General features: G+C 41.0%; 1 protein-coding gene across 2 annotated transcripts in view; it reads right to left on the reverse strand.

Moving 5' to 3' along the window:
• LOC101862431 overlaps positions 1-10,126 on the reverse strand; it is a 59,401-nt gene that overhangs the window by 44,639 nt on the left and 4,636 nt on the right. The window contains exon 1 of one of the 2 annotated variants that reach the window (XM_005103910.3): positions 5,737-6,963. The exons of the other annotated variant lie outside the window; for it this stretch is intronic. The gene's annotated coding sequence lies outside the window, so the exon portion shown is untranslated. Of the gene's footprint in view, positions 1-5,736; positions 6,964-10,126 lie in introns of those variants that run through there. 2 annotated transcript variants of the gene reach the window in all.

Genomic DNA, 10,126 nt, shown 5'->3' on the forward strand with positions numbered 1-10,126 from the left:
CCTCGTCGTCGTCGTCGTCGTCATCATCATCATCATCATCATGATCATTAAGATTATATTGTTTATTCAACTGTTTCCAGCACATGTTCCTGTAGTTATCTTATCCATGCCCAAAATAATCGCCTCTGCCCTTTCACCTGATGATCTGGGGTTTCTTTACGTATTCTCTAGCCGACATTTATTAACTTACTGACTCTGACTATTACAATATCGTCATCGTCATTCTACAAGCGCGTTAAACATTAATTTTCTTTTCTTTTTTGTTTGGAATGAACTAATATGATAAAAAGAGAGCTTCCAAATCAAAACCATAACTTGAGCATTCGCTGTCGATCAAAAACTAAGAAGAAAATAAAGAAACAAAACGAAACTATAATATAAGATATCACTTGATGCCTATATTTGAAAACCGGCGTTATCTGGAAAGTCTCAGAAACTGATTTGATCGATTATGGAATGACCATGGCGATAAGTCAATTAGGTTTCACTTCAAGGATTATTTCATCATGCACTAAGATACTGGACCTATTGGACCTATAATCGGTTCCTTCGTATTCACATTGAGACTACCATGTGTGTCTTGTGTAGAGGCGCAAAGATGCACTCTACGATACTGAACAACCTTTATCTGAGGTCGAGAGAAGTGGTTCTATGTTTAGCAATACTGTACAGGTATAGTGTTCTATCAGCGTGCCGACATATTTGGTTTTGGTTATTTATAAATTGATTTGAAGGATCGTTAGTACTCTTCTAAATTGCGCTGCCTGTAGACCCAGTTCGAATCCTTAGTCGTACTTTGAAAATTTGGTCATAAGTTTTAATTTATCTTTTCTGGCTTTACTCGAACAGATTCTTAAATGGACGATAATGAATCGGATATATTATCTCTTCGATTGTCTTACTTTGATGAAAGGGATTTTTTAAATATAAAAAAATCGAACCCCACCCTTGCGTACTACCGACCACCATGCTTTTTCTAGGGTTTTATTTTGTTAAAAAATTTGTTTAAACCTCTTTTAGACCCCCCCTCCCGCCTCCTTTGTTTTATACCTTGTCTTTCCTATTTTTTCCGTGGCAAACGGGAATGTTAATCGAGTCTACCGATCGGGAGTTGAACATGAGTTAAAGATTAAAATATGATAAAAGAAAGCCTCTTACAACGGTGCGTTTCCAAGAAATTGTGCTGCTTCTCATCACTCAAACAAATAAGTTATAACAAGTGTCCTAATACGTGATGCACTTCTACTTTGAAAGTAACTACAATTCCTCTTTTTTTTTACTCCTGCTTTGTGGGTGGTTAGCCGGTGCCCTGGTGTAGTTGGGGCATTCTTTCCTATCAAACATCTATCGTCCTTATCTATCCCCTTTCTTTTTTGTGTTTGTTACTCTCTTATATCACTTCTAATCTTCGGCGCCTATATGACCCAAATGTGTTATAAGTGCCGGAAAACTCTCACGAAAACACATTACTCGTGCTCTGAACTAATATACGACATACGTTAAGAGAACGAGGAAAAGGAGGATACCGTCGGTCGCAAATGCTGCAAACTTTTCAAAATTCCACTTTGCTGCCAGGACCACTACCTAACGGTCTGAGTGAATTGGTTTTGCTGTATGAGAGGTGTGCAGGTATGCATGATGCATGTGCCTGTGTATTTGGGAACGTGTATCGTATCGCTTGAGAATGCTCCTGTACGAATGTATGGACTTACCCTAGACAGGTTCATGATCTATGTTATCTCTCAGTAATGAGTATTGCTCCTCTGTCCTTGAATTATCCACCTTAACCCCCCTACACAGAAGCAAGGCCTTCTGTGATGTGCCTTTTAGAATGAGAGTGGTGTGACTTAACTTTGGAAAGTTTTGAGAAACATAGATTTAAAAAAAAATATTTTGTTATCAGAAAAGTTAGAACAATGAATTGCATTTCGGTTTCATTGGCCCGAAAATCCCTCAATATATGACCCCATAGAATTTACAACAATTAATCGATTTGGCTTGAGTTTTATTCCATAATACGATTATGATAAGTCAGTTTTCATTTTTCAAAAGCGAGGATAGGGCACTCTTATTCTAAAGAGCGCACACTTGTGTTGTATATGTGATATCTCTTACCGTTTACCTCAAGCTCAAGAGTTTTCCCCTGTCTATATTATATTAACATTGTTCAAGGGAGATGTTTTCTTCTCGAGAATAGGTAGTTGTCTTGGACAGGTTCGACCGTATGTGTTCTCCAGCCTGTTATGGGTGAGCTCAGAACCCCCAGTGGTCAAACGACATCTCGAACCCCAGCAATGAAAGCCAGGCCAGTTTTTTCCTACATGTTACTGGCCAATAGCGATATACCCACCGTTCCAGCTCGTTTTGAACTCATTTGGCCTGGTTATGCGATTTGGCCTGGTGAAGTTCGTTTGTCCTCATTCTGTTCCTGTTCACCTTTGTGAAGTGCACATGTGTATAAATGCTCATGTATTCGCTCACGTACGTATTCTCTCAGGTCGATAGATATATGAGGGCTCACTGACGCACGTATGCGCACGGCCATACGACGCTAAGACATACGCACAGCACGCTTGTATGTAGTTACATATATCCTGATGACTAATTTACTAAATACACATTGTCTCGAAATAGGCGTGCGCACTGTAAATGATTATTGCAATAAGAGGCATAGTTGGCAGCTCGACGATTCAGTCGCACACCGTGTAAGTCTAAAATTGCTTTCATAGAAAAGCGAGTACAGGTGAAAGTGTGCTTGAAAACTGTCAAACATAGATAAGTACATATTATTATTATTATGCCATCTTCATATTTAATTTTTTTTAAACTTCTGTTAACTCGCACTGTTAGCATGATGCACGATAGTTTTCATGCGATATTTTCAGACGAAAATGCAGGTGGTCGGAGGGCGCCACTGGCAGGTCTTACTTCTTTTCTCTCCCTCTGTTGTTTCGGACTATCTGTTTTACTTCACCCCAGCACTAATGGTCCATTATTTTTTCAATGTACTTCTTTTAACTCAGACAAACAAACGTACCAGACGAAAATAAATATTCGCCTAATTTATGACTTACACGGTTTGTCAACTATGACCATCTACAAACCTTTGCGGTTACCCCACATATTGAGTTAGTCGTAACAAAACAGTAGACGTGTGTCGGCCAAGCGTGAAGGTTACCCGGACCCTTTCTCGTTAGCTTTAGGATTGACCGTTAAGAAGACCGTCCGCTCTGATTATTTGTGGCCTTCTTTCGCAAGCTATTAACCCCGTGACCGTTGCTGGTGCGAACCAACACAGATTTGGGAACCACCAAGATTAGATATAACATAGACATACTACAGGGGGAAGTGGCTGTGCTCGTTTCTCTTGTTTTAACCCTATCCGTATGCCCTGGGGTCATTTTGTACCCCCGGTGTTGTATACTTCACATTTTAGAATACTTCTAGTTCGAAGATCTCTTTGAAACGTTCAGTATTTCTCAAAAATCATTTTGGCAGACTGCTATGTGAAGCGTACGGATCGGATTAACGAGTAGATTTCCTCTTTGGAAAGTGGTGGCACAGAGTTCCCCTCATCGTATGTATACGGTAGTAAAACACGACGTACGGGTAGGGTTAAGGCGGAGTGACTTCTACCCCCCCCCCCCCCCCCGGCGAATGTGAAATACACGGCTATCCGTTCGGTATAATGTGTCATGTTTTAAATGCCCTGTCGACACTGAAATATGATGTTGTAAACGCGCGCATGATGATGATGATGATGATGATGATGATGATGATGATGATGATGATGATGATGATGATGATGATGATGATGATGATGATGATGATGATGACGATGGGGGACAAGAAGAAGACATCTAGCCTCTCTTTTATCTAGTAATGACAATAGTAGTAATAACGTCGATGTTATTATTTTGATAATATAGTGATTATGGTAATTGCAGTGCGTGTATATATTCATATTCTGATGTTGATACTACATGGTTAGAGAACAGGAAAGGAGGTGAAATGAGACAATTATTATTTTTAGAGAACATTTTCCGACGCTGTCAGGTTTCGAATTCGGGATCTATTGAAAGAGAGACAAACACCGTTCTTCAAAACCACGAGACCCCCCCCCCCCCCATATGATAATAATAATAATAATAATAATATAATAGTAATGATAATAATAACAACAATAATAATGATAATAGTGATACTACTTCAACTATTACTACCTCCACCTCTACTACCATTACTACTACTACTGTTGTTGTTGTTGTTGTTTTTATTATTATTATTATTATTATTATTATTATTATTATTATTATTATTGTAACAATTTTAATAGCAAGGGCATTATTTGTAGTAGTAGTAGTAGTAATAGTAATATTAGTATTGATATTAGTATTATCGTTGATATTAATTTGTTATGATAATGATAACAATAATAGCATCAATAAGAGTAACGACAATAATGAGTATAATGAAAGTATAATGAGTACTGATAATTCAAAAAGGTAGCGGACGCAATAATAATGCATGTACTGACAAGACCGATAGTTATGGCTGCAGTGGGGAATGCCATAGTGTAAAACAAAATGAAATTACCAGTCTTCAAATTGTAAAGTATTTTCAATAGTGTGTGGATGTTTCGCTGGCACTTAGATTGTACAGTTGTATCTTTGTTTGGGGTACACAGATCTAGTCAGTTAAAGAGCAAGATTTATAAGAAGGAGAGAGAGAGAGAGAGAGAGAGAGAGAGAGAGAGAGAGAGAGAGAGAGAGAGAGAGAGAGAGAGAGAGAGAGAGAGGCAGAGAAAGATTGTGTGTGTGTTTGCCTTTGTATGTGTGTGTGTGTGTGTGTGAGATAAGTAGACAGATAGATAGATAGATAGGTAGGTAGGTAGGTAGGTAGGTAGGTAGGTATGTAGGTAGGTATGTAGGTAGGTAGGTAGGTAGGTAGGTAGGTAGGTAGGTAGGTATGTAGGTAGAGAGAGCGAGAGAGAGAGAGAAAGAGAGAGAGAGAGAGAGAGGGAGAGAGAGAGAGAGCTAGAGAGCTATGGGTGAAAAAGGAGGGGGGAGGGGGAGGAAGTGAGAAGGAGAAAAAAAAGAAAGAGGTGGGAGTGGGGGATGTTGACGGAGCATGGGGAGGGTGACCTGTTTTAGGGTCAAACAAAACAGGGATTACTGCTGTCTCGGCTATCCAGTGTTATACCATGGACAGTTGGAATAATAACTTCAACATATGGGACTTCAGTAACGCTCCCGGTGCTTGTAACAGAAAGGAAGAAATACCCCCCCCCAACCCCCCCCCCCCACAAAACAACAACAACAACAAAACAAAAACAAAACAACAACAACAACAACAACAACAACAACAACAACAACAACAACAACAACAACAGCAATCCCACACAAAATGTCTGTAACATTTAAATAAATAGATAAATCAATAATTAGGTAAATAAATAAATACATGAATACATAAATGATTGATTGATTGAATGAATGAATGAACACTTGAATAAATAAATAAATACACAAATAAATAAATAGATAAATAAATAAATAAACTGATAAAGGAAACACACGGAACTGACCGTAAGCGTTCTGTGGAATCCCCACATACGGCTGACACACATGTATATCCATATCTCAGCTAATCTTGTGGTTTATATTAGCGTTGCCGAAATTACGGTTGTCCAAATGACATTCGGCGCAGACCGAGGGTAAAAAATGCTGTACTTACCAAGCTCCTTCTGCGCCACCGTTAATGATTTTTGGTCCTTGCTCGTTGGAGAGTGAGATTGATTAGCACAGAATGACGTCGGGAAAGTAATCGCCTTCCAGCGCCTCTGTAGTCTGTCGTGTGATAAACGTCTTTGTTTGCTCGCGCGCTCCAAACTGGCCCTTTGACAGGGGTAGGTGTGGCGTGCACTTACTGCTCAAGGCTTTCAACGGGTTGTTGCGATTTGCTCACTTGAAAGACGTGAAGCTCGTTGTAACTTTTGTTTCTGCTGTAGGTTTAAAAAAAAATAAATCTGAAAGTCAAGTAGCGATGCTTTTTAAACTGTTTTGACGATTTCGAGATTGAAGTATTACCCCAGAACAGCGGTGGGAGGGTCTATATTTTGTTTTGCTGCGCTGGTGGGTGCTTGAGGTTTAGCGCTCCGTTTCTTTATCCTACATAGGGCCGTGCTTGTGGCAAAGAGTAAGCACTGGTTAAAGCGATTAAAAAGTCGTTGCTTTTAGTATAATTATCTTTGTCGAAGAGTATGCTCTCATGAATGTACCCAAACTGTCGATGTTTTAATCATAATGTGATAATGATGCAAATAAAATAGGCATAGTTTTACTCCCGTTTTGTAATTTGGAAGAGGTTCTGTCATACAATATCTCGACTACTTCGTACTAGAAAAAACTATGTATTCCTCTTTCCTGCTAATCACAAGTGATAACTCTTGCTAAGTGGAGAATTTCACAAGTTTTGTCCTCGAAGTACTTTCTGGAGTGGGCTGTTTAGCAGGAATGGATACCTGTCGTGTGGATGGATGATCCTGCTTGGGATCGATAAAGGAGAGGTTACGAGGCCCGACCGGTGGTCGTATACCGCGGGCGGCGGTAGTGGTAGCGGGTGGTTGCGTTGACCGGGGTCGCGCGAGGGTTAACTTTTAGGGGTGTCTGTCTCTTCATCTTTGCTGTCTTCGCGTCGCGTCGCGCGGCGCAGCGCGGCGGTGTGGGTGAGAGGAAATACGGTGTCGGCGGCGGTGGCGGTTGCGATGGGCGTGGGAGGGAACAAGGTTATACACCAATAATCACTTTTACCATAATATAATTTCTCTCCGTTTGACAGAATATTGGAGAGTAGTTGGAGGGCACCACTGGTAGCTCCCACGTCTTTTACTTTCCCGTCTTGTTTGTGTCCGTCTGTCGTACCTTTACCCAGCACTGAAATTACCATTATTGTGACGGTGGTTTTTTTGGGGGTCTTTTTTTTTGTTTTGGTTTTTTTTGGTGAGGATTTTACGGCGCTCGCAACTGCATTAGGTCATATGAGTGCGTGGGACACTTTAAACTTTTTCAGTTGGTAGGAACTTTGGAATTTTGCCCGGGTGGCGGCCGAAGCTTATTCTTATCGATTTTAGACTACCAGGGGATCTTTAACGTGCGCAACTTACACACGGGCCCTCCGAGATTTTTTACCCTTGTCCGAAAAGGCTAGGTGTAGATCTTTCCTACCAGAAGATCACGGGTGTGGCTGAAAGACAGCAGAAAGAAGGAGCCAAGGAGTAGCAGTAGAAGGGCTGCAGAAAGAGTCAGGAGCCGAGAGGAAGGGGAAAAGGAGGTGAGGATGTGGGGACAGAAAGAGGAAACGAAAGCAGACGACAGAACATTGCTTGATAGCAGGAAAGGAGGTAAAAGGAGACAATTTTAGAGGAGAAAATTTTTCGGTCGTTACCCGGATTCGCACCCGGGACCTTTGAATGAGAGGTCGAGCCCCCTGTGTCGGTGTGGTTCTCATTACTTAAAAGAATATTTTAAAAAATGACATAATATTATTTGAACCTTTGTTGATAGTTAAGACTTTCTGTTTTCTTTAAAGGACACCCCAGAAACAACTCAGTAGGGGGGGATCCTGTTAAAAGAGAAAGTACAGTATAGATAATAAGAGGTCTACCTACCTACCTACCTACCTACCTACCTATCTATCTATCTATCTATCTATCTATCTATCTATCTATCTATCTATCTATCTATCCATCTATCTATATGTGTGCCTGTGTGTGTGTGTGTGTGTGTGTGTGTGTGTGTGTGTGTGTGTCTGTTTGTCTGTCTGTCGGTCTGTCTGTCTGTCTGTCTGTCTGTCTGTCTGTTGGTCTGTCTGTAGGTCTGTCTGTCTGTCTGCCCTCTCTTCCGGATGGTTCGATGAGGTCAGTGGTCATCCCCACTACTTTCCTCTCCCTCCGTTGTTCTGACAGTTTGACTGAAATTTTAGTGGGTTGTTTGCCAGTGCTCTGATGTGGTTTGCTCCTTCTATCCTATCTCATCATCCTTTTCTCTTCTCCTCCTTTTTGCGTTTGTTACTCTCGTGTTTGACGTCTAATTTTCGACTCTTATTTGACCTAATTGTGTTGTTTGTGACCTGAAAGGCTTTGTGGAAACAGATAAACAAACAAAAATGTAACAATGTCTAACATTATTCCAGGATGAAACGGCCGGTATTCGTTAATGCATTTCTCTGTACTGAAGCTGTAGTAATCTATTCATCACCCCTTTCCTCCCAACCCGCGCGCTCATATGCGGTTGTTGACTCTTTGTGCTGACGCACGTGGCCCAGTTGATTGAAATTAAATCTTGGATACAGTTTAATGGAATGTTTTTCTTGCTAACGGCTTTGTTGGAATCAGCGATGGCCTTGCAATTAAAGACCCGTGATTTGCAGAGAAAAGTTGACCGTGTAATATATATATTTTTCAAATCAGAAATCCTGCGATATCACCAGAAACTACTCCTATTATTCTTTATGGAGAACTCCTGGCAGAACTGAATACTTTCAAGTATCTTGGCAGCACTATCTCTGAAACTGAAGCTTGTATTCCCGACGCCCCATTTAAGATTTAAAAGTGCATGGGTTGCTTTTGTAAAATTAAAAACAATTTGGAAATCATACATAATCGATCGCATTGAATACTTAATTAAAAATATATACCAGTAATATTTTGGCGGTACTGATGTATGGTTCAGCGATATTCTGAAACACAAACAAAGCATTCTAACGGAAATTGAACAGTTTTCATACAGCATGTCTCCGAAGAATTTTATTGATTAATTGGAATGAATCGATCACAAAATCAAAAAGAGAAGATGAAGATATTTGGGATATACTTTGTGAATATCAGAAACAAGATTGCCTGCCTATATGACTCGGTACTGGAGACCAAATGAAAAAAGAAGCGACAGACCTGCTGACAGTTATATCATTACAATCAGTAATGAGGCAATCACCCACGACCTGGACATGTCAGAGCCAGAGGACGTGGCCTGGGACAGACACGCGTGGCGTCGACTCTTCTCTGCCCTGTGTACCCGACGGTACCGGGGGGAAGGTAAGTTTTAGTTAGTATATCCTTGATCGCGAACACTAGTTTGAAAATATCGCTGTCTTTCGTTTTGTTTTCTTAGTTCTTGACTCTTCGAATTATTTAGACCAACGTCTGTAATGTAATGGTGAGGTTCTTGGGCTACCGCGCAAAGCATGGGAGTTCGATTCCTGTGTAGGGAAAATATTTGGTAGAAATCCGTTTTTCTTGTGTCATTTTAAACTGCCCTGGGGCGGGGGCGGCGGGAGTCAAGCGGCCGATACTAAACTAGAACTCTGTCTTGATCTGTCCATGTTTACTTGACTCACAACATGAACAGGAGAAATATTTTTTGTAGCTTGTGTTATATTGTGCTTTGAATTCGACGCTGGTAAATGTCCAGTTGTGCCCAATATGACAAGGCAGAATTTAAGAAATTATGTAGTTGACTGGTGTGGTCATTACACGGTCTTGATATCTTACTTAATCAGAAACAACCCCCCCCCCCCCCTCCTTTCCACCCCCACTTACTATTTTTCATTGTTAGAACAGGTCAGATAAAAGAGACTGAAAATGCTTTTGTTTCTTTAAAAAACTTATGGTTCGATTCCAGCACCATCGTTGTTGAATTCCAATAGTTTTTTAAAGGTAAAATGACAACGTCGGAGTTACAAGGTTGCTGAATCCGGAGCACATTGCCATGACATTTGTTTGCACCCTGATTAAGCACGGCTTCCTATGAATTTTTTACCTCGTCAGGGGTGAATGTGGACATCGCGCTCGAAATCCTGGAGAAGCCGACAAATTCCATCTCTCGATCCCCGACATTTGGGGGCGGACGGGGTAGGTGGGATGGGAGTTGTTGTGAGTCAGGTTTTTCAAGGTTTTAACCTTTCTTTCGACACGTCTGTCTTGGAATTAACGGGATTTAGCAGTGTCATGATAGCCTTGGCGTGTGTTATGTGAATCGGGTGTCTTTTCTGTCCACCTCCCCTTTTGTGTTCGCCATCCCATCCACCTGTTGGGGTCCTCCTCCTCCTCCTCCTCCTCCTCCTCCTC

The sequence above is a fragment of the Aplysia californica genome, unplaced genomic scaffold, assembly GCF_000002075.1.
Source record: "Aplysia californica isolate F4 #8 unplaced genomic scaffold, AplCal3.0 scaffold00396, whole genome shotgun sequence".
NCBI lineage: Eukaryota > Metazoa > Mollusca > Gastropoda > Aplysiida > Aplysiidae > Aplysia > Aplysia californica.